Here is a 26,547-nt window from a genome sequence, read left to right on the forward strand (position 1 = left end):
GTTATCATGCAGTCTAGTGCAGACGCACACTACGGCTCTCCGGAGCTGTCCGAAGCGAAGCGCCGGTCGCCAGCGTCTTTCGGCTGAAGCAGCGCTTCGGAGCGTACGGCTGTTGTGTGCGCGAAGCAGCCGGTTCTCCTGCTCCGCGAGCCGGACAGAGCGGTAGCTGGTACGAGGGCGAAGAACGAAGCCGCAGAGCACCGGCCTTGTGCGCGCACCCTAAGGACTGCTAGAGGACCATGGTGGCCGCTCGCCTGCCTCTTCAATTCCATTCTAGCATCCTTAGGGAAGGTGTTCCAGGACAATTTTCCTGAGTTTTGAATTCGTCCTGATGCAGCCCCTCCTGGGAAACTCCTACTCGTCCTCTGAGTCTCCGAGTGCAGAGACCTCGATGGCAACTGCAGAAATGAAGGGCTGCGTTGAGTTGTCGAGAAGCAAGAACATAGCCAGCGCCTTTTGTTTGGGAGTCAGCAGCTGCTGGACTTTTGCGATTGCTTTCACTGTGCACTGAATGCCAGGACGGCATGTGCACGTTACAACAACGAGCTGGGCAAGAGCAGTAATCGAAAGATCACGGCCGTCAGAAAGCAGCTTATATATTGCCCAGGAAAGAGCATTGTTTTTGGAGTGTGCAGTAAAATCGTGTTTCTGGACAAGGGAGGCATAAGTGCGCTGCGCTCCTAAGCTATCTCCCTGCGAGACACACTGCCAAAGCTTTTCGCTATAGTGCAGTCTAGTGCAGACGGACACTGCGGCTCTCCGGAGCTGTCCGAAGCGAAGCGCCGGTCGCCGGCGTCTTTCGGCTGAAGCAGCGCTTCGGAGCGTACGGCTGCCGCTCCGCTGTTGTGTGCGCGAGGCAGCCGCTTCTCCTGCTCCGTGAGCCGGACAGAGCGGTAGCTTGTACGAGGGCGAAGAACGAAGCCGCAGGGAGACGACATTGTGTGTACAGCCTTGGGACTGCTAGATGACAGTGGCTAAAGCTCCCTGCCTTTTCAATGCACTGCTGGCATGCTTTATTGAAGGCGTTCCGAGACAACTTTCCTGGGTTTTGACTTCGTCCTGATGAAGCCCCTGTTGGGAAATTCGTTTGGGAGTCAGCAGCTGCTGGACTTTTGCGATTGCCTTCACTGTGCACTGAATGCCAGGACGGCATGTGCACGTTAAAACAACGAGCTGGGCAAGAGCAGTAATGGAAAGATCACGGCCGACAGAAAGCAGCTTATATATTGCCCAGGAAAGAGCAGTGTTTTTGGAGAGTGCAGTAAAATCGTGTTTCTGGACAAGGGAGGCATAAGTGTGCTGCGCTCCTAAGCTAGCTCCCTGCGAGACACAATGCCAAAGCTTTTCGCTAGGATGCAGTCTAGTGCAGACGCACACTACGGCTCTCCGGAGCTGTCCGAAGCCAAGCGCCCGTCGCCGGCGTCTTTCGGCTGAAGCAGCGCTTCGGAGCGTACGGCTGTTGTGTGCGCGAAGCAGCCGCTTCTCCTGCTCCGCGAGCCGGACAGAGCGGTAGCTTGTACGAGGGCGAAGAACGAAGCCGCAGAGCACCGGCCTTGTGCGCGCACCCTAAGGACTGCTAGAGGACCGTGGTGGCCGCTCGCCTGCCTCTTCAATTCCCTTCTAGCATCCTTATGGAAGGTGTTCCAGGACAATTTTCCTGAGTTTTGAATTCGTCCTGATGCAGCCCCTCCTGGGAAACTCCTACTCGTCCTCTGAGTCTCCGAGTGCAGAGACCTCGATGGCAACTGCAGAAATGAAGGGCTGCGTTGAGTTGTCGAGAAGCAAGAACATAGCCAGCGCCTTGTGTTTGGGAGTCAGCAGCACCTGGACTTTTGCGATTGCTTTCACTGTGCACTGAATGCCAGGACGGCATGTGCAGGTTACAACAACGAGCTGGGCAAGAGTAATCGAAAGATCACCGCCGTCAGAAAGCAGCTTATATATTGCCCTGGAAAGAGCATTGTTTTTGGAGTGTGCAGTAAAATCGTGTTTCTGGACAAGGGAGGCATAAGTGCGCTGCGCTCGTAAGCTATCTCCCTGCTAAGACACACTGCCCAAGCTTTTCGCTATAGTGCAGTCTAGTGCAGACGGACACTGCGGCTCTCCGGAGCTGTCCGAAGCGAAGCGCCGGTCGCCGGCGTCTTTCGGCTGAAGCAGCGCTTCGGAGCGTACGGCTGTTGTGTGCGCGAAGCAGCCGCTTCTCCTGCTCCGCGAGCCGGACAGAGCGGTAGCTTGTACGAGGGCGAAGAACGAAGCCGCAGAGCACCGGCCTTGTGCGCGCACCCTAAGGACTGCTAGAGGACCGTGGTGGCCGCTCGCCTGCCTCTTCAATTCCCTTCTAGCATCCTTATGGAAGGTGTTCCAGGACAATTTTCCTGAGTTTTGAATTCGTCCTGATGCAGCCCCTCCTGGGAAACTCCTACTCGTCCTCTGAGTCTCCGAGTGCAGAGACCTCGATGGCAACTGCAGAAATGAAGGGCTGCGTTGAGTTGTCGAGAAGCAAGAACATAGCCAGCGCCTTGTGTTTGGGAGTCAGCAGCACCTGGACTTTTGCGATTGCTTTCACTGTGCACTGAATGCCAGGACGGCATGTGCAGGTTACAACAACGAGCTGGGCAAGAGTAATCGAAAGATCACCGCCGTCAGAAAGCAGCTTATATATTGCCCTGGAAAGAGCAGTGTTTTTGGAGTGTGCAGTAAAATCGTGTTTCTGGACAAGGGAGGCATAAGTGCGCTGCGCTCCTAAGCTATCTCCCTGCTAAGACACACTGCCCAAGCTTTTCGCTATAGTGCAGTCTAGTGCAGACGGACACTGCGGCTCTCCGGAGCTGTCCGAAGCGAAGCGCCGGTCGCCGGCGTCTTTCGGCTGAAGCAGCGCTTCGGAGCGTACGGCTGTTGTGTGCGCGAAGCAGCCGCTTCTCCTGCTCCGCGAGCCGGACAGAGCGGTAGCTTGTACGAGGGCGAAGAACGAAGCCGCAGAGCACCGGCCTTGTGCGCGCACCCTAAGGACTGCTAGAGGACCGTGGTGGCCGCTCGCCTGCCTCTTCAATTCCATTCTAGCATCCTTATGGAAGGTGTTCCAGGACAATTTTCCTGAGTTTTGAATTCGTCCTGATGCAGCCCCTCCTGGGAAACTCCAACTCGTCCTCTGAGTCTCCGAGTGCAGAGACCTCGATGGCAACTGCAGAAATGAAGGGCTGCGTTGAGTTGTCGAGAAGCAAGAACATAGCCAGCGCCTTGTGTTTGGGAGTCAGCAGCACCTGGACTTTTGCGATTGCTTTCACTGTGCACTGAATGCCAGGACGGCATGTGCACGTTACAACAACGAGCTGGGCAAGAGTAATCGAAAGATCACCGCCGTCAGAAAGCAGCTTATATATTGCCCTGGAAAGAGCAGTGTTTTTGGAGTGTGCAGTAAAATCGTGTTTCTGGACAAGGGAGGCATAAGTGCGCTGCGCTCGTAAGCTATCTCCCTGCTAAGACACACTGCCCAAGCTTTTCGCTATAGTGCAGTCTAGTGCAGACGGACACTGCGGCTCTCCGGAGCTGTCCGAAGCGAAGCGCCGGTCGCCGGCGTCTTTCGGCTGAAGCAGCGCTTCGGAGCGTACGGCTGCCGCTCCGCTGTTGTGTGCGCGAGGCAGCCGCTTCTCCTGCTCCGTGAGCCGGACAGAGCGGTAGCTTGTACGAGGGCGAAGAACGAAGCCGCAGGGAGACGACATTGTGTGTACAGCCTTGGGACTGCTAGATGACAGTGGCTAAAGCTCCCTGCCTTTTCAATGCACTGCTGGCATGCTTTATTGAAGGCGTTCCGAGACAACTTTCCTGGGTTTTGACTTCGTCCTGATGAAGCCCCTGTTGGGAAATTCGTTTGGGAGTCAGCAGCTGCTGGACTTTTGCGATTGCTTTCACTGTGCACTGAATGCCAGGACGGCATGTGCACGTTAAAACAACGAGCTGGGCAAGAGCAGGAAGGGAGCACGGGCATCAGAGAGCATCTGACATCTTGCCCTGGAAAGAGCAGTGTTTTTGGAGAGTGCAGTAAAATCGTGTTTCTGGACAAGGGAGGCATAAGTGTGCTGCGCTCCTAAGCTATCTCCCTGCGAGACACAATGCCAAAGCTTTTCGTTATCATGCAGTCTAGTGCAGACGCACACTACGGCTCTCCGGAGCTGTCCGAAGCGAAGCGCCGGTCGCCGGCGTCTTTCGGCTGAAGCAGCGCTTCGGAGCGTACGGCTGTTGTGTGCGCGAAGCAGCCGCTTCTCCTGCTCCGCGAGCCGGACAGAGCGGTAGCTTGTACGAGGGCGAAGAACGAAGCCGCAGAGCACCGGCCTTGTGCGCGCACCCTAAGGACTGCTAGAGGACCGTGGTGGCCGCTCGCCTGCCTCTTCAATTCCATTCTAGCATCCTTATGGAAGGTGTTCCAGGACAATTTTCCTGAGTTTTGAATTCGTCCTGATGCAGCCCCTCCTGGGAAACTCCTACTCGTCCTCTGAGTCTCCGAGTGCAGAGACCTCGATGGCAACTGCAGAAATGAAGGGGCTGCGTTGAGTAGTCGAGAAGCAAGAACATAGCCAGCGCCTTTTGTTTGGGAGTCAGCAGCTGCTGGACTTTTGCGATTGCCTTCACTGTGCACTGAATGCCAGGACGGCATGTGCACGTTAAAACAACGAGCTGGGCAAGAGCAGTAATCGAAAGATCACGGCCGACAGTAAGCAGCTTATATATTGCCCAGGAAAGAGCAGTGTTTTTGGAGTGTGCAGTAAAATCGTGTTTCTGGACAAGGGAGGCATAAGTGTGCTGCGCTCCTAAGCTATCTCCCTGCGAGACACAATGCCAAAGCTATTCGTTATCATGCAGTCTAGTGCAGACGCACACTACGGCTCTCCGGAGCTGTCCGACGCCAAGCGCCGGTCGCCGGCGTCTTTCGGCTGAAGCAGCGCTTCGGAGCGTACGGCTGTTGTGTGCGCGAAGCAGCCGCTTCTCCTGCTCCGCGAGCCGGACAGAGCGGTAGCTGGTACGAGGGCGAAGAACGAAGCCGCAGAGCACCGGCCTTGTGCGCGCACCCTAAGGACTGCTAGAGGACCATGGTGGCCGCTCGCCTGCCTCTTCAATTCCATTCTAGCATCCTTATGGAAGGTGTTCCAGGACAATTTTCCTGAGTTTTGAATTCGTCCTGATGCAGCCCCTCCTGGGAAACTCCTACTCTCCTCTGAGTCTCCGAGTGCAGAGACCTCGATGGCAACTGCAGAAATGAAGGGGCTGCGTTGAGTAGTCGAGAAGCAAGAACATAGCCAGCGCCTTGTGTTTCGGAGTCAGCAGCACCTGGACTTTTGCGATTGCTTTCACTGTGCACTGAATGCCAGGACGGCATGTGCACGTTACAACAACGAGCTGGGCAAGAGCAGTAATCGAAAGATCACCGCCGTCAGAAAGCAGCTTATATATTGCCCAGGAAAGAGCAGTGTTTTTGGAGTGTGCAGTAAAATCGTGTTTCTGGACAAGGGAGGCATAAGTGCGCTGCGCTCCTAAGCTATCTCCCTGCGAGACACACTGCCAAAGCTTTTCGCTATAGTGCAGTCTAGTGCAGACGGACACTGCGGCTCTCCGGAGCTGTCCGAAGCGAAGCGCCGGTCGCCGGCGTCTTTCGGCTGAAGCAGCGCTTCGGAGCGTACGGCTGCCGCTCCGCTGTTGTGTGCGCGAGGCAGCCGCTTCTCCTGCTCCGTGAGCCGGACAGAGCGGTAGCTTGTACGAGGGCGAAGAACGAAGCCGCAGGGAGACGACATTGTGTGTACAGCCTTGGGACTGCTAGATGACAGTGGCTAAAGCTCCCTGCCTTTTCAATGCACTGCTGGCATGCTTTATTGAAGGCGTTCCGAGACAACTTTCCTGGGTTTTGACTTCGTCCTGATGAAGCCCCTGTTGGGAAATTCGTTTGGGAGTCAGCAGCTGCTGGACTTTTGCGATTGCTTTCACTGTGCACTGAATGCCAGGACGGCATGTGCACGTTAAAACAACGAGCTGGGCAAGAGCAGTAATCGAAAGATCACGGCCGACAGAAAGCAGCTTATATATTGCCCAGGAAAGAGCAGTGTTTTTGGAGAGTGCAGTAAAATCGTGTTTCTGGACAAGGGAGGCATAAGTGTGCTGCGCTCCTAAGCTATCTCCCTGCGAGACACAATGCCAAAGCTTTTCGCTAGGATGCAGTCTAGTGCAGACGCACACTACGGCTCTCCGGAGCTGTCCGAAGCCAAGCGCCCGTCGCCGGCGTCTTTCGGCTGAAGCAGCGCTTCGGAGCGTACGGCTGTTGTGTGCGCGAAGCAGCCGCTTCTCCTGCTCCGCGAGCCGGACAGAGCGGTAGCTTGTACGAGGGCGAAGAACGAAGCCGCAGAGCACCGGCCTTGTGCGCGCACCCTAAGGACTGCTAGAGGACCGTGGTGGCCGCTCGCCTGCCTCTTCAATTCCATTCTAGCATCCTTATGGAAGGTGTTCCAGGACAATTTTCCTGAGTTTTGAATTCGTCCTGATGCAGCCCCTCCTGGGAAACTCCTACTCGTCCTCTGAGTCTCCGAGTGCAGAGACCTCGATGGCAACTGCAGAAATGAAGGGCTGCGTTGAGTTGTCGAGAAGCAAGAACATAGCCAGCGCCTTGTGTTTGGGAGTCAGCAGCACCTGGACTTTTGCGATTGCTTTCACTGTGCACTGAATGCCAGGACGGCATGTGCACGTTACAACAACGAGCTGGGCAAGAGTAATCGAAAGATCACCGCCGTCAGAAAGCAGCTTATATATTGCCCTGGAAAGAGCATTGTTTTTGGAGTGTGCAGTAAAATCGTGTTTCTGGACAAGGGAGGCATAAGTGCGCTGCGCTCCTAAGCTATCTCCCTGCTAAGACACACTGCCCAAGCTTTTCGCTATAGTGCAGTCTAGTGCAGACGGACACTAAGGCTCTCCGGAGCTGTCCGAAGCGAAGCGCCGGTCGCCGGCGTCTTTCGGCTGAAGCAGCGCTTCGGAGCGTACGGCTGTTGTGTGCGCGAAGCAGCCGCTTCTCCTGCTCCGGGAGCCGGACAGAGCGGTAGCTTGTACGAGGGCGAAGAACGAAGCCGCAGAGCACCGGCCTTGTGCGCGCACCCTAAGGACTGCTAGAGGACCGTGGTGGCCGCTCGCCTGCCTCTTCAATTCCATTCTAGCATCCTTATGGAAGGTGTTCCAGGACAATTTTCCTGAGTTTTGAATTCGTCCTGATGCAGCCCCTCCTGGGAAACTCCAACTCGTCCTCTGAGTCTCCGAGTGCAGAGACCTCGATGGCAACTGCAGAAATGAAGGGCTGCGTTGAGTCGTCGAGAAGCAAGAACATAGCCAGCGCCTTGTGTTTGGGAGTCAGCAGCACCTGGACTTTTGCGATTGCTTTCACTGTGCACTGAATGCCAGGACGGCATGTGCACGTTACAACAACGAGCTGGGCAAGAGCAGTAATCGAAAGATCACGGCCGTCAGAAAGCAGCTTATATATTGCCCTGGAAAGAGCAGTGTTTTTGGAGTGTGCAGTAAAATCGTGTTTCTGGACAAGGGAGGCATAAGTGCGCTGCGCTCCTAAGCTATCTCCCTGCTAAGACACACTGCCAAAGCTTTTCGCTATAGTGCAGTCTAGTGCAGACGGACACTGCGGCTCTCCGGAGCTGTCCGAAGCGAAGCGCCGGTCGCCGGCGTCTTTCGGCTGAAGCAGCGCTTCGGAGCGTACGGCTGCCGCTCCGCTGTTGTGTGCGCGAGGCAGCCGCTTCTCCTGCTCCGTGAGCCGGACAGAGCGGTAGCTTGTACGAGGGCGAAGAACGAAGCCGCAGGGAGACGACATTGTGTGTACAGCCTTGGGACTGCTAGATGACAGTGGCTAAAGCTCCCTGCCTTTTCAATGCACTGCTGGCATGCTTTATTGAAGGCGTTCCGAGACAACTTTCCTGGGTTTTGACTTCGTCCTGATGAAGCCCCTGTTGGGAAATTCGTTTGGGAGTCAGCAGCTGCTGGACTTTTGCGATTGCTTTCACTGTGCACTGAATGCCAGGACGGCATGTGCACGTTAAAACAACGAGCTGGGCAAGAGCAGGAAGGGAGCACGGGCATCAGAGAGCATCTGACATCTTGCCCTGGAAAGAGCAGTGTTTTTGGAGAGTGCAGTAAAATCGTGTTTCTGGACAAGGGAGGCATAAGTGTGCTGCGCTCCTAAGCTAGCTCCCTGCGAGACACAATGCCAAAGCTTTTCGTTATCATGCAATCTAGTGCAGACGCACACTACGGCTCTCCGGAGCTGTCCGACGCCAAGCGCCGGTCGCCGGCGTCTTTCGGCTGAAGCAGCGCTTCGGAGCGTACGGCTGTTGTGTGCGCGAAGCAGCCGCTTCTCCTGCTCCGCGAGCCGGAGAGAGCGGTAGCTTGTACGAGGGCGAAGAACGAAGCCGCAGAGCACCGGCCTTGTGCGCGCACCCTAAGGACTGCTAGAGGACCGTGGTGGCCGCTCGCCTGCCTCTTCAATTCCATTCTAGCATCCTTATGGAAGGTGTTCCTTGACAATTTTCCTGAGTTTTGAATTCGTCCTGATGCAGCCCCTCCTGGGAAACTCCTACTCGTCCTCTGAGTCTCCGAGTGCAGAGACCTCGATGGCAACTGCAGAAATGAAGGGCTGCGTTGAGTTGTCGAGAAGCAAGAACATAGCCAGCGCCTTGTGTTTCGGAGTCAGCAGTACCTGGACTTTTGCGATTGCTTTCACTGTGCACTGAATACCAGGACGGCATGTGCACGTTACAACAACGAGCTGGGCAAGAGCAGTAATCGAAAGATCACCGCCGTCAGAAAGCAGCTTATATATTGCCCTGGAAAGAGCAGTGTTTTTGGAGAGTGCAGTAAAATCGTGTTTCTGGACAAGGGAGGCATAAGTGCGCTGCGCTCCTAAGCTATCTCCCTGCTAAGACACACTGCCCAAGCTTTTCGCTATAGTGCAGTCTAGTGCAGACGGACACTGCGGCTCTCCGGAGCTGTCCGAAGCGAAGCGCCGGTCGCCGGCGTCTTTCGGCTGAAGCAGCGCTTCGGAGCGTACGGCTGTTGTGTGCGCGAAGCAGCCGGTTCTCCTGCTCCGCGAGCCGGACAGAGCGGTAGCTTGTACGAGGGCGAAGAACGAAGCCGCAGAGCACCGGGCTTCTGCGCGCACCCTAAGGACTGCTAGAGGACCATGGTGGCCGCTCGCCTGCCTCTTCAATTCCATTCTAGCATCCTTATGGAAGGTGTTCCAGGACAATTTTCCTGAGTTTTGAATTCGTCCTGATGCAGCCCCTCCTGGGAAACTCCAACTCGTCCTCTGAGTCTCCGAGTGCAGAGACCTCGATGGCAACTGCAGAAATGAAGGGCTGCGTTGAGTTGTCGAGAAGCAAGAACATAGCCAGCGCCTTGTGTTTGGGAGTCAGCAGCACCTGGACTTTTGCGATTGCTTTCACTGTGCACTGAATGCCAGGACGGCATGTGCACGTTACAACAACGAGCTGGGCAAGAGTAATCGAAAGATCACCGCCGTCAGAAAGCAGCTTATATATTGCCCTGGAAAGAGCAGTGTTTTTGGAGTGTGCAGTAAAATCGTGTTTCTGGACAAGGGAGGCATAAGTGCGCTGCGCTCCTAAGCTATCTCCCTGCTAAGACACACTGCCCAAGCTTTTCGCTATAGTGCAGTCTAGTGCAGACGGACACTGCGGCTCTCCGGAGCTGTCCGAAGCGAAGCGCCGGTCGCCGGCGTCTTTCGGCTGAAGCAGCGCTTCGGAGCGTACGGCTGCCGCTCCGCTGTTGTGTGCGCGAGGCAGCCGCTTCTCCTGCTCCGTGAGCCGGACAGAGCGGTAGCTTGTACGAGGGCGAAGAACGAAGCCGCAGGGAGACGACATTGTGTGTACAGCCTTGGGACTGCTAGATGACAGTGGCTAAAGCTCCCTGCCTTTTCAATGCACTGCTGGCATGCTTTATTGAAGGCGTTCCGAGACAACTTTCCTGGGTTTTGACTTCGTCCTGATGAAGCCCCTGTTGGGAAATTCGTTTGGGAGTCAGCAGCTGCTGGACTTTTGCGATTGCTTTCACTGTGCACTGAATGCCAGGACGGCATGTGCACGTTAAAACAACGAGCTGGGCAAGAGCAGGAAGGGAGCACGGGCATCAGAGAGCATCTGACATCTTGCCCTGGAAAGAGCAGTGTTTTTGGAGAGTGCAGTAAAATCGTGTTTCTGGACAAGGGAGGCATAAGTGTGCTGCGCTCCTAAGCTAGCTCCCTGCGAGACACAATGCCAAAGCTTTTCGTTATCATGCAATCTAGTGCAGACGCACACTACGGCTCTCCGGAGCTGTCCGAAGCGAAGCGCCGGTCGCCGGCGTCTTTCGGCTGAAGCAGCGCTTCGGAGCGTACGGCTGTTGTGTGCGCGAAGCAGCCGCTTCTCCTGCTCCGCGAGCCGGACAGAGCGGTAGCTTGTACGAGGGCGAAGAACGAAGCCGCAGAGCACCGGCCTTGTGCGCGCACCCTAAGGACTGCTAGAGGACCGTGGTGGCCGCTCGCCTGCCTCTTCAATTCCATTCTAGCATCCTTATGGAAGGTGTTCCAGGACAATTTTCCTGAGTTTTGAATTCGTCCTGATGCAGCCCCTCCTGGGAAACTCCAACTCGTCCTCTGAGTCTCCGAGTGCAGAGACCTCGATGGCAACTGCAGAAATGAAGGGCTGCGTTGAGTCGTCGAGAAGCAAGAACATAGCCAGCGCCTTGTGTTTGGGAGTCAGCAGCACCTGGACTTTTGCGATTGCTTTCACTGTGCACTGAATGCCAGGACGGCATGTGCACGTTACAACAACGAGCTGGGCAAGAGTAATCGAAAGATCACCGCCGTCAGAAAGCAGCTTATATATTGCCCTGGAAAGAGCAGTGTTTTTGGAGTGTGCAGTAAAATCGTGTTTCTGGACAAGGGAGGCATAAGTGCGCTGCGCTCCTAAGCTATCTCCCTGCTAAGACACACTGCCCAAGCTTTTCGCTATAGTGCAGTCTAGTGCAGACGGACACTGCGGCTCTCCGGAGCTGTCCGAAGCGAAGCGCCGGTCGCCGGCGTCTTTCGGCTGAAGCAGCGCTTCGGAGCGTACGGCTGCCGCTCCGCTGTTGTGTGCGCGAGGCAGCCGCTTCTCCTGCTCCGTGAGCCGGACAGAGCGGTAGCTTGTACGAGGGCGAAGAACGAAGCCGCAGGGAGACGACATTGTGTGTACAGCCTTGGGACTGCTAGATGACAGTGGCTAAAGCTCCCTGCCTTTTCAATGCACTGCTGGCATGCTTTATTGAAGGCGTTCCGAGACAACTTTCCTGGGTTTTGACTTCGTCCTGATGAAGCCCCTGTTGGGAAATTCGTTTGGGAGTCAGCAGCTGCTGGACTTTTGCGATTGCTTTCACTGTGCACTGAATGCCAGGACGGCATGTGCACGTTAAAACAACGAGCTGGGCAAGAGCAGGAAGGGAGCACGGGCATCAGAGAGCATCTGACATCTTGCCCTGGAAAGAGCAGTGTTTTTGGAGAGTGCAGTAAAATCGTGTTTCTGGACAAGGGAGGCATAAGTGTGCTGCGCTCCTAAGCTAGCTCCCTGCGAGACACAATGCCAAAGCTTTTCGTTATCATGCAATCTAGTGCAGACGCACACTACGGCTCTCCGGAGCTGTCCGAAGCGAAGCGCCGGTCGCCGGCGTCTTTCGGCTGAAGCAGCGCTTCGGAGCGTACGGCTGTTGTGTGCGCGAAGCAGCCGCTTCTCCTGCTCCGCGAGCCGGAGAGAGCGGTAGCTTGTACGAGGGCGAAGAACGAAGCCGCAGAGCACCGGCCTTGTGCGCGCACCCTAAGGACTGCTAGAGGACCGTGGTGGCCGCTCGCCTGCCTCTTCAATTCCATTCTAGCATCCTTATGGAAGGTGTTCCTTGACAATTTTCCTGAGTTTTGAATTCGTCCTGATGCAGCCCCTCCTGGGAAACTCCTACTCGTCCTCTGAGTCTCCGAGTGCAGAGACCTCGATGGCAACTGCAGAAATGAAGGGCTGCGTTGAGTAGTCGAGAAGCAAGAACATAGCCAGCGCCTTGTGTTTCGGAGTCAGCAGTACCTGGACTTTTGCGATTGCTTTCACTGTGCACTGAATGCCAGGACGGCATGTGCACGTTACAACAACGAGCTGGGCAAGAGCAGTAATCGAAAGATCACCGCCGTCAGAAAGCAGCTTATATATTGCCCTGGAAAGAGCAGTGTTTTTGGAGTGTGCAGTAAAATCGTGTTTCTGGACAAGGGAGGCATAAGTGCGCTGCGCTCCTAAGCTATCTCCCTGCTAAGACACACTGCCCAAGCTTTTCGCTATAGTGCAGTCTAGTGCAGACGGACACTGCGGCTCTCCGGAGCTGTCCGAAGCGAAGCGCCGGTCGCCGGCGTCTTTCGGCTGAAGCAGCGCTTCGGAGCGTACGGCTGTTGTGTGCGCGAAGCAGCCGGTTCTCCTGCTCCGCGAGCCGGACAGAGCGGTAGCTTGTACGAGGGCGAAGAACGAAGCCGCAGAGCACCGGGCTTCTGCGCGCACCCTAAGGACTGCTAGAGGACCATGGTGGCCGCTCGCCTGCCTCTTCAATTCCATTCTAGCATCCTTATGGAAGGTGTTCCAGGACAATTTTCCTGAGTTTTGAATTCGTCCTGATGCAGCCCCTCCTGGGAAACTCCAACTCGTCCTCTGAGTCTCCGAGTGCAGAGACCTCGATGGCAACTGCAGAAATGAAGGGCTGCGTTGAGTTGTCGAGAAGCAAGAACATAGCCAGCGCCTTTTGTTTGGGAGTCAGCAGCTGCTGGACTTTTGCGATTGCTTTCACTGTGCACTGAATGCCAGGACGGCATGTGCACGTTACAACAACGAGCTGGGCAAGAGCAGTAATCGAAAGATCACGGCCGTCAGAAAGCAGCTTATATATTGCCCAGGAAAGAGCATTGTTTTTGGAGTGTGCAGTAAAATCGTGTTTCTGGACAAGGGAGGCATAAGTGCGCTGCGCTCCTAAGCTATCTCCCTGCGAGACACACTGCCAAAGCTTTTCGCTATAGTGCAGTCTAGTGCAGACGGACACTGCGGCTCTCCGGAGCTGTCCGAAGCGAAGCGCCGGTCGCCGGCGTCTTTCGGCTGAAGCAGCGCTTCGGAGCGTACGGCTGCCGCTCCGCTGTTGTGTGCGCGAGGCAGCCGCTTCTCCTGCTCCGTGAGCCGGACAGAGCGGTAGCTTGTACGAGGGCGAAGAACGAAGCCGCAGGGAGACGACATTGTGTGTACAGCCTTGGGACTGCTAGATGACAGTGGCTAAAGCTCCCTGCCTTTTCAATGCACTGCTGGCATGCTTTATTGAAGGCGTTCCGAGACAACTTTCCTGGGTTTTGACTTCGTCCTGATGAAGCCCCTGTTGGGAAATTCGTTTGGGAGTCAGCAGCTGCTGGACTTTTGCGATTGCCTTCACTGTGCACTGAATGCCAGGACGGCATGTGCACGTTAAAACAACGAGCTGGGCAAGAGCAGGAAGGGAGCACGGGCATCAGAGAGCATCTGACATCTTGCCCTGGAAAGAGCAGTGTTTTTGGAGAGTGCAGTAAAATCGTGTTTCTGGACAAGGGAGGCATAAGTGTGCTGCGCTCCTAAGCTAGCTCCCTGCGAGACACAATGCCAAAGCTTTTCGTTATCATGCAGTCTAGTGCAGACGCACACTACGGCTCTCCGGAGCTGTCCGAAGCGAAGCGCCGGTCGCCAGCGTCTTTCGGCTGAAGCAGCGCTTCGGAGCGTACGGCTGTTGTGTGCGCGAAGCAGCCGCTTCTCCTGCTCCGGGAGCCGGAGAGAGCGGTAGCTTGTACGAGGGCGAAGAACGAAGCCGCAGAGCACCGGCCTTCTGCGCGCACCCTAAGAACTGCTAGAGGACCATGGTGGCCGCTCGCCTGCCTCTTCAATTCCATTCTAGCATCCTTATGGAAGGTGTTCCAGGACAATTTTCCTGAGTTTTGAATTCGTCCTGATGCAGCCCCTCCTGGGAAACTCCTACTCTCCTCTGAGTCTCCGAGTGCAGAGACCTCGATGGCAACTGCAGAAATGAAGGGGCTGCGTTGAGTAGTCGAGAAGCAAGAACATAGCCAGCGCCTTTTGTTTGGGAGTCAGCAGCTGCTGGACTTTTGCGATTGCCTTCACTGTGCACTGAATGCCAGGACGGCATGTGCACGTTAAAACAACGAGCTGGGCAAGAGCAGTAATCGAAAGATCACGGCCGACAGAAAGCAGCTTATATATTGCCCAGGAAAGAGCAGTGTTTTTGGAGTGTGCAGTAAAATCGTGTTTCTGGACAAGGGAGGCATAAGTGTGCTGCGCTCCTAAGCTATCTCCCTGCGAGACACACTGCCAAAGCTATTCGTTATCATGCAGTCTAGTGCAGACGCACACTACGGCTCTCCGGAGCTGTCCGACGCCAAGCGCCGGTCGCCGGCGTCTTTCGGCTGAAGCAGCGCTTCGGAGCGTACGGCTGTTGTGTGCGCGAAGCAGCCGCTTCTCCTGCTCCGCGAGCCGGACAGAGCGGTAGCTGGTACGAGGGCGAAGAACGAAGCCGCAGAGCACCGGCCTTGTGCGCGCACCCTAAGGAATGCTAGAGGACCATGGTGGCCGCTCGCCTGCCTCTTCAATTCCATTCTAGCATCCTTATGGAAGGTGTTCCAGGACAATTTTCCTGAGTTTTGAATTCGTCCTGATGCAGCCCCTCCTGGGAAACTCCTACTCTCCTCTGAGTCTCCGAGTGCAGAGACCTCGATGGCAACTGCAGAAATGAAGGGGCTGCGTTGAGTAGTCGAGAAGCAAGAACATAGCCAGCGCCTTGTGTTTCGGAGTCAGCAGCACCTGGACTTTTGCGATTGCTTTCACTGTGCACTGAATGCCAGGACGGCATGTGCACGTTAAAACAACGAGCTGGGCAAGAGCAGTAATCGAAAGATCACGGCCGTCAGAAAGCAGCTTATATATTGCCCTGGAAAGAGCAGTGTTTTTGGAGTGTGCAGTAAAATCGTGTTTCTGGACAAGGGAGGCATAAGTGCGCTGCGCTCCTAAGCTATCTCCCTGCTAAGACACACTGCCCAAGCTTTTCGCTATAGTGCAGTCTAGTGCAGACGGACACTGCGGCTCTCCGGAGCTGTCCGAAGCGAAGCGCCCGTCGCCGGCGTCTTTCGGCTGAAGCAGCGCTTCGGAGCGTACGGCTGCCGCTCCGCTGTTGTGTGCGCGAGGCAGCCGCTTCTCCTGCTCCGCGAGCCGGACAGAGCGGTAGCTTGTACGAGGGCGAAGAACGAAGCCGCAGGGAGACGACATTGTGTGTACAGCCTTGGGACTGCTAGATGACAGTGGCTAAAGCTCCCTGCCTTTTCAATGCACTGCTGGCATGCTTTATTGAAGGCGTTCCGAGACAATTTTCCTGGGTTTTGACTTCGTCCTGATGAAGCCCCTGTTGGGAAATTCGTTTGGGAGTCAGCAGCTGCTGGACTTTTGCGATTGCCTTCACTGTGCACTGAATGCCAGGACGGCATGTGCACGTTAAAACAACGAGCTGGGCAAGAGCAGGAAGGGAGCACGGGCATCAGAGAGCATCTGACATCTTGCCCTGGAAAGAGCAGTGTTTTTGGAGAGTGCAGTAAAATCGTGTTTCTGGACAAGGGAGGCATAAGTGTGCTGCGCTCCTAAGCTAGCTCCCTGCGAGACACAATGCCAAAGCTTTTCGTTATCATGCAGTCTAGTGCAGACGCACACTACGGCTCTCCGGAGCTGTCCGAAGCGAAGCGCCGGTCGCCAGCGTCTTTCGGCTGAAGCAGCGCTTCGGAGCGTACGGCTGTTGTGTGCGCGAAGCAGCCGGTTCTCCTGCTCCGCGAGCCGGACAGAGCGGTAGCTGGTACGAGGGCGAAGAACGAAGCCGCAGAGCACCGGCCTTGTGCGCGCACCCTAAGGACTGCTAGAGGACCATGGTGGCCGCTCGCCTGCCTCTTCAATTCCATTCTAGCATCCTTAGGGAAGGTGTTCCAGGACAATTTTCCTGAGTTTTGAATTCGTCCTGATGCAGCCCCTCCTGGGAAACTCCTACTCGTCCTCTGAGTCTCCGAGTGCAGAGACCTCGATGGCAACTGCAGAAATGAAGGGCTGCGTTGAGTTGTCGAGAAGCAAGAACATAGCCAGCGCCTTTTGTTTGGGAGTCAGCAGCTGCTGGACTTTTGCGATTGCTTTCACTGTGCACTGAATGCCAGGACGGCATGTGCACGTTACAACAACGAGCTGGGCAAGAGCAGTAATCGAAAGATCACGGCCGTCAGAAAGCAGCTTATATATTGCCCAGGAAAGAGCATTGTTTTTGGAGTGTGCAGTAAAATCGTGTTTCTGGACAAGGGAGGCATAAGTGCGCTGCGCTCCTAAGCTATCTCCCTGCGAGACACACTGCCAAAGCTTTTCGCTATAGTGCAGTCTAGTGCAGACGGACACTGCGGCTCTCCGGAGCTGTCCGAAGCGAAGCGCCGGTCGCCGGCGTCTTTCGGCTGAAGCAGCGCTTCGGAGCGTACGGCTGCCGCTCCGCTGTTGTGTGCGCGAGGCAGCCGCTTCTCCTGCTCCGTGAGCCGGACAGAGCGGTAGCTTGTACGAGGGCGAAGAACGAAGCCGCAGGGAGACGACATTGTGTGTACAGCCTTGGGACTGCTAGATGACAGTGGCTAAAGCTCCCTGCCTTTTCAATGCACTGCTGGCATGCTTTATTGAAGGCGTTCCGAGACAACTTTCCTGGGTTTTGACTTCGTCCTGATGAAGCCCCTGTTGGGAAATTCGTTTGGGAGTCAGCAGCTGCTGGACTTTTGCGATTGCCTTCACTGTGCACTGAATGCCAGGACGGCATGTGCACGTTAAAACAACGAGCTGGGCAAGAGCAGTAATCGAAAGATCACGGCCGACAGAAAGCAGCTTATATATTGCCCAGGAAAGAGCAGTGTTTTTGGAGAGTGCAGTAAAATCGTGTTTCTGGACAAGGGAGGCATAAGTGTGCTGCGCTCCTAAGCTAGCTCCCTGCGAGACACAATGCCAAAGCTTTTCGCTAGGATGCAGTCTAGTGCAGACGCACACTACGGCTCTCCGGAGCTGTCCGAAGCGAAGCGCCGGTCGCCGGCGTCTTTCGGCTGAAGCAGCGCTTCGGAGCGTACGGCTGTTGTGTGCGCGAAGCAGCCGCTTCTCCTGCTCCGCGAGCCGGACAGAGCGGTAGCTGGTACGAGGGCGAAGAACGAAGCCGCAGAGCACCGGCCTTGTGCGCGCACCCTAAGGACTGCTAGAGGACCGTGGTGGCCGCTCGCCTGCCTCTTCAATTCCCTTCTAGCATCCTTATGGAAGGTGTTCCAGGACAATTTTCCTGAGTTTTGAATTCGTCCTGATGCAGCCCCTCCTGGGAAACTCCTACTCGTCCTCTGAGTCTCCGAGTGCAGAGACCTCGATGGCAACTGCAGAAATGAAGGGCTGCGTTGAGTTGTCGAGAAGCAAGAACATAGCCAGCGCCTTGTGTTTGGGAGTCAGCAGCACCTGGACTTTTGCGATTGCTTTCACTGTGCACTGAATGCCAGGACGGCATGTGCAGGTTACAACAACGAGCTGGGCAAGAGTAATCGAAAGATCACCGCCGTCAGAAAGCAGCTTATATATTGCCCTGGAAAGAGCATTGTTTTTGGAGTGTGCAGTAAAATCGTGTTTCTGGACAAGGGAGGCATAAGTGCGCTGCGCTCCTAAGCTATCTCCCTGCTAAGACACACTGCCCAAGCTTTTCGCTATAGTGCAGTCTAGTGCAGACGGACACTACGGCTCTCCGGAGCTGTCCGAAGCGAAGCGCCGGTCGCCGGCGTCTTTCGGCTGAAGCAGCGCTTCGGAGCGTACGGCTGTTGTGTGCGCGAAGCAGCCGCTTCTCCTGCTCCGGGAGCCGGACAGAGCGGTAGCTTGTACGAGGGCGAAGAACGAAGCCGCAGAGCACCGGCCTTGTGCGCGCACCCTAAGGACTGCTAGAGGACCGTGGTGGCCGCTCGCCTGCCTCTTCAATTCCATTCTAGCATCCTTAGGGAAGGTGTTCCAGGACAATTTTCCTGAGTTTTGAATTCGTCCTGATGCAGCCCCTCCTGGGAAACTCCAACTCGTCCTCTGAGTCTCCGAGTGCAGAGACCTCGATGGCAACTGCAGAAATGAAGGGCTGCGTTGAGTCGTCGAGAAGCAAGAACATAGCCAGCGCCTTGTGTTTGGGAGTCAGCAGCACCTGGACTTTTGCGATTGCTTTCACTGTGCACTGAATGCCAGGACGGCATGTGCACGTTACAACAACGAGCTGGGCAAGAGTAATCGAAAGATCACCGCCGTCAGAAAGCAGCTTATATATTGCCCAGGAAAGAGCATTGTTTTTGGAGTGTGCAGTAAAATCGTGTTTCTGGACAAGGGAGGCATAAGTGCGCTGCGCTCCTAAGCTATCTCCCTGCTAAGACACACTGCCCAAGCTTTTCGCTATAGTGCAGTCTAGTGCAGACGGACACTGCGGCTCTCCGGAGCTGTCCGAAGCGAAGCGCCGGTCGCCGGCGTCTTTCGGCTGAAGCAGCGCTTCGGAGCGTACGGCTGCCGCTCCGCTGTTGTGTGCGCGAGGCAGCCGCTTCTCCTGCTCCGTGAGCCGGACAGAGCGGTAGCTTGTACGAGGGCGAAGAACGAAGCCGCAGGGAGACGACATTGTGTGTACAGCCTTGGGACTGCTAGATGACAGTGGCTAAAGCTCCCTGCCTTTTCAATGCACTGCTGGCATGCTTTATTGAAGGCGTTCCGAGACAACTTTCCTGGGTTTTGACTTCGTCCTGATGAAGCCCCTGTTGGGAAATTCGTTTGGGAGTCAGCAGCTGCTGGACTTTTGCGATTGCTTTCACTGTGCACTGAATGCCAGGACGGCATGTGCACGTTAAAACAACGAGCTGGGCAAGAGCAGGAAGGGAGCACGGGCATCAGAGAGCATCTGACATCTTGCCCTGGAAAGAGCAGTGTTTTTGGAGAGTGCAGTAAAATCGTGTTTCTGGACAAGGGAGGCATAAGTGTGCTGCGCTCCTAAGCTAGCTCCCTGCGAGACACAATGCCAAAGCTTTTCGTTATCATGCAATCTAGTGCAGACGCACACTACGGCTCTCCGGAGCTGTCCGAAGCGAAGCGCCGGTCGCCGGCGTCTTTCGGCTGAAGCAGCGCTTCGGAGCGTACGGCTGTTGTGTGCGCGAAGCAGCCGCTTCTCCTGCTCCGCGAGCCGGAGAGAGCGGTAGCTTGTACGAGGGCGAAGAACGAAGCCGCAGAGCACCGGCCTTGTGCGCGCACCCTAAGGACTGCTAGAGGACCGTGGTGGCCGCTCGCCTGCCTCTTCAATTCCATTCTAGCATCCTTATGGAAGGTGTTCCTTGACAATTTTCCTGAGTTTTGAATTCGTCCTGATGCAGCCCCTCCTGGGAAACTCCTACTCGTCCTCTGAGTCTCCGAGTGCAGAGACCTCGATGGCAACTGCAGAAATGAAGGGCTGCGTTGAGTAGTCGAGAAGCAAGAACATAGCCAGCGCCTTGTGTTTCGGAGTCAGCAGTACCTGGACTTTTGCGATTGCTTTCACTGTGCACTGAATGCCAGGACGGCATGTGCACGTTACAACAACGAGCTGGGCAAGAGCAGTAATCGAAAGATCACCGCCGTCAGAAAGCAGCTTATATATTGCCCTGGAAAGAGCAGTGTTTTTGGAGTGTGCAGTAAAATCGTGTTTCTGGACAAGGGAGGCATAAGTGCGCTGCGCTCCTAAGCTATCTCCCTGCTAAGACACACTGCCCAAGCTTTTCGCTATAGTGCAGTCTAGTGCAGACGGACACTGCGGCTCTCCGGAGCTGTCCGAAGCGAAGCGCCGGTCGCCGGCGTCTTTCGGCTGAAGCAGCGCTTCGGAGCGTACGGCTGTTGTGTGCGCGAAGCAGCCGGTTCTCCTGCTCCGCGAGCCGGACAGAGCGGTAGCTTGTACGAGGGCGAAGAACGAAGCCGCAGAGCACCGGGCTTCTGCGCGCACCCTAAGGACTGCTAGAGGACCATGGTGGCCGCTCGCCTGCCTCTTCAATTCCATTCTAGCATCCTTATGGAAGGTGTTCCAGGACAATTTTCCTGAGTTTTGAATTCGTCCTGATGCAGCCCCTCCTGGGAAACTCCAACTCGTCCTCTGAGTCTCCGAGTGCAGAGACCTCGATGGCAACTGCAGAAATGAAGGGCTGCGTTGAGTTGTCGAGAAGCAAGAACATAGCCAGCGCCTTTTGTTTGGGAGTCAGCAGCTGCTGGACTTTTGCGATTGCTTTCACTGTGCACTGAATGCCAGGACGGCATGTGCACGTTACAACAACGAGCTGGGCAAGAGCAGTAATCGAAAGATCACGGCCGTCAGAAAGCAGCTTATATATTGCCCAGGAAAGAGCATTGTTTTTGGAGTGTGCAGTAAAATCGTGTTTCTGGACAAGGGAGGCATAAGTGCGCTGCGCTCCTAAGCTATCTCCCTGCGAGACACACTGCCAAAGCTTTTCGCTATAGTGCAGTCTAGTGCAGACGGACACTGCGGCTCTCCGGAGCTGTCCGAAGCGAAGCGCCGGTCGCCGGCGTCTTTCGGCTGAAGCAGCGCTTCGGAGCGTACGGCTGCCGCTCCGCTGTTGTGTGCGCGAGGCAGCCGCTTCTCCTGCTCCGTGAGCCGGACAGAGCGGTAGCTTGTACGAGGGCGAAGAACGAAGCCGCAGGGAGACGACATTGTGTGTACAGCCTTGGGACTGCTAGATGACAGTGGCTAAAGCTCCCTGCCTTTTCAATGCACTGCTGGCATGCTTTATTGAAGGCGTTCCGAGACAACTTTCCTGGGTTTTGACTTCGTCCTGATGAAGCCCCTGTTGGGAAATTCGTTTGGGAGTCAGCAGCTGCTGGACTTTTGCGATTGCCTTCACTGTGCACTGAATGCCAGGACGGCATGTGCACGTTAAAACAACGAGCTGGGCAAGAGCAGGAAGGGAGCACGGGCATCAGAGAGCATCTGACATCTTGCCCTGGAAAGAGCAGTGTTTTTGGAGAGTGCAGTAAAATCGTGTTTCTGGACAAGGGAGGCATAAGTGTGCTGCGCTCCTAAGCTAGCTCCCTGCGAGACACAATGCCAAAGCTTTTCGTTATCATGCAGTCTAGTGCAGACGCACACTACGGCTCTCCGGAGCTGTCCGAAGCGAAGCGCCGGTCGCCAGCGTCTTTCGGCTGAAGCAGCGCTTCGGAGCGTACGGCTGTTGTGTGCGCGAAGCAGCCGCTTCTCATGCTCCGGGAGCCGGAGAGAGCGGTAGCTTGTACGAGGGCGAAGAACGAAGCCGCAGAGCACCGGCCTTCTGCGCGCACCCTAAGGACTGCTAGAGGACCATGGTGGCCGCTCGCCTGCCTCTTCAATTCCATTCTAGCATCCTTATGGAAGGTGTTCCAGGACAATTTTCCTGAGTTTTGAATTCGTCCTGATGCAGCCCCTCCTGGGAAACTCCTACTCTCCTCTGAGTCTCCGAGTGCAGAGACCTCGATGGCAACTGCAGAAATGAAGGGGCTGCGTTGAGTAGTCGAGAAGCAAGAACATAGCCAGCGCCTTTTGTTTGGGAGTCAGCAGCTGCTGGACTTTTGCGATTGCCTTCACTGTGCACTGAATGCCAGGACGGCATGTGCACGTTAAAACAACGAGCTGGGCAAGAGCAGTAATCGAAAGATCACGGCCGACAGAAAGCAGCTTATATATTGCCCAGGAAAGAGCAGTGTTTTTGGAGTGTGCAGTAAAATCGTGTTTCTGGACAAGGGAGGCATAAGTGTGCTGCGCTCCTAAGCTATCTCCCTGCGAGACACACTGCCAAAGCTATTCGTTATCATGCAGTCTAGTGCAGACGCACACTACGGCTCTCCGGAGCTGTCCGACGCCAAGCGCCGGTCGCCGGCGTCTTTCGGCTGAAGCAGCGCTTCGGAGCGTACGGCTGTTGTGTGCGCGAAGCAGCCGCTTCTCCTGCTCCGCGAGCCGGACAGAGCGGTAGCTGGTACGAGGGCGAAGAACGAAGCCGCAGAGCACCGGCCTTGTGCGCGCACCCTAAGGAATGCTAGAGGACCATGGTGGCCGCTCGCCTGCCTCTTCAATTCCATTCTAGCATCCTTATGGAAGGTGTTCCAGGACAATTTTCCTGAGTTTTGAATTCGTCCTGATGCAGCCCCTCCTGGGAAACTCCTACTCTCCTCTGAGTCTCCGAGTGCAGAGACCTCGATGGCAACTGCAGAAATGAAGGGGCTGCGTTGAGTAGTCGAGAAGCAAGAACATAGCCAGCGCCTTGTGTTTCGGAGTCAGCAGCACCTGGACTTTTGCGATTGCTTTCACTGTGCACTGAATGCCAGGACGGCATGTGCACGTTAAAACAACGAGCTGGGCAAGAGCAGTAATCGAAAGATCACGGCCGTCAGAAAGCAGCTTATATATTGCCCTGGAAAGAGCAGTGTTTTTGGAGTGTGCAGTAAAATCGTGTTTCTGGACAAGGGAGGCATAAGTGCGCTGCGCTCCTAAGCTATCTCCCTGCTAAGACACACTGCCCAAGCTTTTCGCTATAGTGCAGTCTAGTGCAGACGGACACTGCGGCTCTCCGGAGCTGTCCGAAGCGAAGCGCCCGTCGCCGGCGTCTTTCGGCTGAAGCAGCGCTTCGGAGCGTACGGCTGCCGCTCCGCTGTTGTGTGCGCGAGGCAGCCGCTTCTCCTGCTCCGCGAGCCGGACAGAGCGGTAGCTTGTACGAGGGCGAAGAACGAAGCCGCAGGGAGACGACATTGTGTGTACAGCCTTGGGACTGCTAGATGACAGTGGCTAAAGCTCCCTGCCTTTTCAATGCACTGCTGGCATGCTTTATTGAAGGCGTTCCGAGACAATTTTCCTGGGTTTTGACTTCGTCCTGATGAAGCCCCTGTTGGGAAATTCGTTTGGGAGTCAGCAGCTGCTGGACTTTTGCGATTGCCTTCACTGTGCACTGAATGCCAGGACGGCATGTGCACGTTAAAACAACGAGCTGGGCAAGAGCAGGAAGGGAGCACGGGCATCAGAGAGCATCTGACATCTTGCCCTGGAAAGAGCAGTGTTTTTGGAGAGTGCAGTAAAATCGTGTTTCTGGACAAGGGAGGCATAAGTGTGCTGCGCTCCTAAGCTAGCTCCCTGCGAGACACAATGCCAAAGCTTTTCGTTATCATGCAGTCTAGTGCAGACGCACACTACGGCTCTCCGGAGCTGTCCGAAGCGAAGCGCCGGTCGCCAGCGTCTTTCGGCTGAAGCAGCGCTTCGGAGCGTACGGCTGTTGTGTGCGCGAAGCAGCCGGTTCTCCTGCTCCGCGAGCCGGACAGAGCGGTAGCTGGTACGAGGGCGAAGAACGAAGCCGCAGAGCACCGGCCTTGTGCGCGCACCCTAAGGACTGCTAGAGGACCATGGTGGCCGCTCGCCTGCCTCTTCAATTCCATTCTAGCATCCTTAGGGAAGGTGTTCCAGGACAATTTTCCTGAGTTTTGAATTCGTCCTGATGCAGCCCCTCCTGGGAAACTCCTACTCGTCCTCTGAGTCTCCGAGTGCAGAGACCTCGATGGCAACTGCAGAAATGAAGGGCTGCGTTGAGTTGTCGAGAAGCAAGAACATAGCCAGCGCCTTTTGTTTGGGAGTCAGCAGCTGCTGGACTTTTGCGATTGCCTTCACTGTGCACTGAATGCCAGGACGGCATGTGCACGTTACAACAACGAGCTGGGCAAGAGCAGTAATCGAAAGATCACGGCCGTCAGAAAGCAGCTTATATATTGCCCAGGAAAGAGCATTGTTTTTGGAGTGTGCAGTAAAATCGTGTTTCTGGACAAGGGAGGCATAAGTGCGCTGCGCTCCTAAGCTATCTCCCTGCGAGACACACTGCCAAAGCTTTTCGCTATAGTGCAGTCTAGTGCAGACGGACACTGCGGCTCTCCGGAGCTGTCCGAAGCGAAGCGCCGGTCGCCGGCGTCTTTCGGCTGAAGCAGCGCTTCGGAGCGTACGGCTGCCGCTCCGCTGTTGTGTGCGCGAGGCAGCCGCTTCTCCTGCTCCGTGAGCCGGACAGAGCGGTAGCTTGTACGAGGGCGAAGAACGAAGCCGCAGGGAGACGACATTGTGTGTACAGCCTTGGGACTGCTAGATGACAGTGGCTAAAGCTCCCTGCCTTTTCAATGCACTGCTGGCATGCTTTATTGAAGGCGTTCCGAGACAACTTTCCTGGGTTTTGACTTCGTCCTGATGAAGCCCCTGTTGGGAAATTCGTTTGGGAGTCAGCAGCTGCTGGACTTTTGCGATTGCCTTCACTGTGCACTGAATGCCAGGACGGCATGTGCACGTTAAAACAACGAGCTGGGCAAGAGCAGTAATCGAAAGATCACGGCCGACAGAAAGCAGCTTATATATTGCCCAGGAAAGAGCAGTGTTTTTGGAGAGTGCAGTAAAATCGTGTTTCTGGACAAGGGAGGCATAAGTGTGCTGCGCTCCTAAGCTAGCTCCCTGCGAGACACAATGCCAAAGCTTTTCGCTAGGATGCAGTCTAGTGCAGACGCACACTACGGCTCTCCGGAGCTGTCCGAAGCCAAGCGCCCGTCGCCGGCGTCTTTCGGCTGAAGCAGCGCTTCGGAGCGTACGGCTGTTGTGTGCGCGAAGCAGCCGCTTCTCCTGCTCCGCGAGCCGGACAGAGCGGTAGCTTGTACGAGGGCGAAGAACGAAGCCGCAGAGCACCGGCCTTGTGCGCGCACCCTAAGGACTGCTAGAGGACCGTGGTGGCCGCTCGCCTGCCTCTTCAATTCCCTTCTAGCATCCTTATGGAAGGTGTTCCAGGACAATTTTCCTGAGTTTTGAATTCGTCCTGATGCAGCCCCTCCTGGGAAACTCCTACTCGTCCTCTGAGTCTCCGAGTGCAGAGACCTCGATGGCAACTGCAGAAATGAAGGGCTGCGTTGAGTTGTCGAGAAGCAAGAACATAGCCAGCGCCTTGTGTTTGGGAGTCAGCAGCACCTGGACTTTTGCGATTGCTTTCACTGTGCACTGAATGCCAGGACGGCATGTGCAGGTTACAACAACGAGCTGGGCAAGAGTAATCGAAAGATCACCGCCGTCAGAAAGCAGCTTATATATTGCCCTGGAAAGAGCATTGTTTTTGGAGTGTGCAGTAAAATCGTGTTTCTGGACAAGGGAGGCATAAGTGCGCTGCGCTCCTAAGCTATCTCCCTGCTAAGACACACTGCCCAAGCTTTTCGCTATAGTGCAGTCTAGTGCAGACGGACACTACGGCTCTCCGGAGCTGTCCGAAGCGAAGCGCCGGTCGCCGGCGTCTTTCGGCTGAAGCAGCGCTTCGGAGCGTACGGCTGTTGTGTGCGCGAAGCAGCCGCTTCTCCTGCTCCGGGAGCCGGACAGAGCGGTAGCTTGTACGAGGGCGAAGAACGAAGCCGCAGAGCACCGGCCTTGTGCGCGCACCCTAAGGACTGCTAGAGGACCGTGGTGGCCGCTCGCCTGCCTCTTCAATTCCATTCTAGCATCCTTAGGGAAGGTGTTCCAGGACAATTTTCCTGAGTTTTGAATTCGTCCTGATGCAGCCCCTCCTGGGAAACTCCAACTCGTCCTCTGAGTCTCCGAGTGCAGAGACCTCGATGGCAACTGCAGAAATGAAGGGCTGCGTTGAGTCGTCGAGAAGCAAGAACATAGCCAGCGCCTTGTGTTTGGGAGTCAGCAGCACCTGGACTTTTGCGATTGCTTTCACTGTGCACTGAATGCCAGGACGGCATGTGCACGTTACAACAACGAGCTGGGCAAGAGTAATCGAAAGATCACCGCCGTCAGAAAGCAGCTTATATATTGCCCTGGAAAGAGCAGTGTTTTTGGAGTGTGCAGTAAAATCGTGTTTCTGGACAAGGGAGGCATAAGTGCGCTGCGCTCCTAAGCTATCTCCCTGCTAAGACACACTGCCCAAGCTTTTCGCTATAGTGCAGTCTAGTGCAGACGGACACTGCGGCTCTCCGGAGCTGTCCGAAGCGAAGCGCCGGTCGCCGGCGTCTTTCGGCTGAAGCAGCGCTTCGGAGCGTACGGCTGCCGCTCCGCTGTTGTGTGCGCGAGGCAGCCGCTTCTCCTGCTCCGTGAGCCGGACAGAGCGGTAGCTTGTACGAGGGCGAAGAACGAAGCCGCAGGGAGACGACATTGTGTGTACAGCCTTGGGACTGCTAGATGACAGTGGCTAAAGCTCCCTGCCTTTTCAATGCACTGCTGGCATGCTTTATTGAAGGCGTTCCGAGACAACTTTCCTGGGTTTTGACTTCGTCCTGATGAAGCCCCTGTTGGGAAATTCGTTTGGGAGTCAGCAGCTGCTGGACTTTTGCGATTGCTTTCACTGTGCACTGAATGCCAGGACGGCATGTGCACGTTAAA

The sequence above is a fragment of the Lonchura striata genome, chromosome 24 (assembly GCF_050655825.1).
Source record: "Lonchura striata isolate lonStrDom1 chromosome 24, ASM5065582v1, whole genome shotgun sequence".
Lineage (NCBI taxonomy): Eukaryota > Metazoa > Chordata > Aves > Passeriformes > Estrildidae > Lonchura > Lonchura striata.